The sequence below is a fragment of the Octodon degus genome, unplaced genomic scaffold (assembly GCF_000260255.1).
Source record: "Octodon degus isolate 3935 unplaced genomic scaffold, OctDeg1.0 scaffold00111, whole genome shotgun sequence".
In the NCBI taxonomy this organism is placed as follows: Eukaryota; Metazoa; Chordata; class Mammalia; order Rodentia; family Octodontidae; genus Octodon; species Octodon degus.
The window spans coordinates 5,122,001-5,124,935 of record NW_004524687.1 but is presented as its reverse complement, the minus strand read 5'-3'; the positions used below and the strand labels follow the sequence as shown (position 1 = coordinate 5,124,935).

The 2,935-nt window shown below is 39.2% G+C and overlaps 1 pseudogene; it reads right to left on the bottom strand.

Moving 5' to 3' along the window:
* Positions 1–856: 856 nt before the first annotated feature.
* LOC101592348 lies at positions 857–1,129 on the bottom strand (annotated as a pseudogene).
* Positions 1,130–2,935: the final 1,806 nt, after the last annotated feature.

Genomic DNA, 2,935 nt, shown 5'->3' with positions numbered 1-2,935 from the left:
TTGGAATTTTCTTGTAAGTTTTTGTTGTTGAACTTAATGTGCTTTTTTTCCCAAGCCAAACTGTATCCAGCTTTATTAAAGATACTTTTCATACACAATCATGGTATTTCAGGCAGGACATGGGCACACAATCATTAACAGTATACAACTTTCAAACTCCCTTCTTGGATGGACCACCAAAAATCAGAAATCCACTATAAAATCCAATGAAGTCTTCTTTTGAGGCTCTGAAGTAGAGAAAGTTTAGAGTGAGGGTTGACACTTCACATTTAGCATGTTGTTTAACATCTTTTCACAAACCAACCCTGACTTTCAGGAAATGAAAATGACAGAATTATCAATCTGAAGATCCACAATCTAAGAAAAAACAATCAGTTGTTCTTGCAGGACACCATTTCAACATTACTGGCAAGTCCAGATTGCCTAACATGCTGGTAAATTCACTTTTGGGAATCAGATCCCAGTAGGTCTCTGGGATTAAGGGAGTTAAGCCTATGCTGACGGAAGAGGAAAGGAAGACATAAAATGAACTGGGACCTGTCCCATACCACAAGGCAGTTATGCCTAGGTGGCCATGTGTGTCAACATCAGGGAATCCCTCCTCCTGAAAGCCAAGAGGAAGTCTCTCTAAACCAGCAGGGAAAGGTGCCTTTACCACATCAATCCAACTTTGGAGACATTGTCCTACTAACATAGACTCCTTCCCTCCAAAACAACAATGAAATGTTCTGTGTGCTAACAACATAGCTTAAAAAAAAGTAAAACCAAATTCTGCATTTTTATAAAACTTGATAAAAAATAGTATTTCAAACTGTATAGTCACCAGAAGTACACAGTCATCAAAAATACACACATTTCACTTGCCATCTCCAGCATCTTCAGCTTCTTGTGCCTAGTCTGTTTTGGCATCTCTATTTTCTGCAGGGTTATTCCCATCCTTGCTAGAATCAACTTTTCCCCTTTTCCCTTTGGGTACTTTCTCTTCCTTCTTTGAAGGGGCCTTTTAAGGCTTGGGCTCTGGCATTGGAAGACCTGGTGTAGCAGACAACCTTGCAGATCTTCTCTGTGGCTCATCCTTCACCTTGGTTTTATCACCTTTAGCATCCCCTTCAGCCTTTCTCTTGGACATGGTAGCAATGGCGGCGGGTTAAAGGTACTAGACACAAAATGCAGCGGTGTGCAGTTTTGGGTAGCCCAGGGATCATCCTCACTTCTTCACACTGCTCCTAAAGTGTTATTTATATATTTATTCTGGATATTAGAACATTCTCAACTATCTAATTTGCACATTTTGGGTACCAGGTATTTTTTCCCACCAATGAGCAAAAAGCAAGTAAAACAGGATTTGGTGCCAGGAGTGGGGTAGTTGCTGTGACTACCTGACCATGTTGTTCAAGAGCTTTTGGAAACGGCTTATGGGAAGAGATAAGAAAGGCTTAGCGATGTCACCTATTAGCAAAGAGCTAAAATGCCTTCAGCTCTTCTGTATGGAAGATTTTGGTCAGAATTTACAAGACCAGAATGCAGACAAAAATCCTGGGTGTAAAGACCAGGCTGGGGAAGTTTCTGCTGGAAAGATGGACGGCCTTGGTTGTTGGACTCCAGATTATTTGTGTTATGGCTTGGCAGAAAGTTTGTCTACAGTTTGATCCTGTCCAGAGACTTTGCCTGAGACTGAGATTAAGCACAGTAGACTAGTTAATCTGAAAAAAAAAAAAAAAAAATTTCCAAGCAGTCAAATGTTAAAGCAGTGACATGGCTATTGTTGGGGCCCTTTAGCCAGATTTATGTTAAAAATCAACAGCAAAGAGCCCAGTAGGATGATTTAGAATGTTGTGAGTTTGGCTAAATAAATAAATAACCAGAAAGGCTATAAGCTGCAAAAACAGAATTGAGATTTCCACTGCTCAGGAGGAAAAGGAGAATAGAAAAGATGTCCTGAGGGCATCAGAAGGGGTGGAAGGTTCTCATCCTTTGCAGCCTCAGAATTGCAAGAGTGAGGGACTTTGCTGTAAGGAAAAAGTGCAGAGCCTCATGCTCCAAAACAGAGGTAGTGGCCACATCGGATTCCAATATGGTGGCCACAAAAAATATTTGTTCCTAAAATCAGTGTCAGGATGCTCAGCAATTCAGGCACTTGACTCCTACAGTCAGTGGGGTGGGGGAGGTGGAAGCCTGGCTACTGCTACAGCTGATAACAGACCTTAGCATCACTCAACTGTCATTGGTTTTATGAGCAATCAAAATTCAAGAGTTCTGAGGTTAAAAAGGCTTCTACCTAGATTTCAAAAGGCCTGGGAAGCCAGGCCGTGTGCCCCTGAGAGGGCAATATATAAAACTATAAATAAAAAGCCTATCCAATAAAAACCCCAAAAATTTATAAAGGCCAAAACAGATTGTTTAAAAAAAAAGCTACAAGGAGAAAACAAATCCAGCTCCCCCACAAAAGCCATGAGAGTTACCAACACAAGTACAGTAGAGTTAAAGACATATAAGGCTGTTGGACTTCACCACTCATTATACATTGCTTCAGATGTTCCACATAAAATTACAAGACTTAATGCTTGCCCTTTTAGGTTTTAAATTTATTTAGTTGCAATGTTTTACATACTGCTGCTTATAGCTTTTATAAAGGTAATGTTTGTCTTGTGCCATTTATTTTATTTTATTTTATTTTATTTTATTTTATTTTATTTTATTTTATTTTATTGACTGGGTCAGAATACATCATTTATTGAGGATGGGGTGAATCGGAAGGCAGGAGGCCTTCTGTGGTTTTTTATTATTTTTTTTTTCAGTTTCAAACCAAATTGGTAGGACAGTTTCAAAAATTAACACATTGCATACATTCTTTCTAGTGGTTAATTGCTGTACAAGATGCGGACATGATATCCTATTTACAAACACCATTAGAACAAATCCCTCTATTCATTAA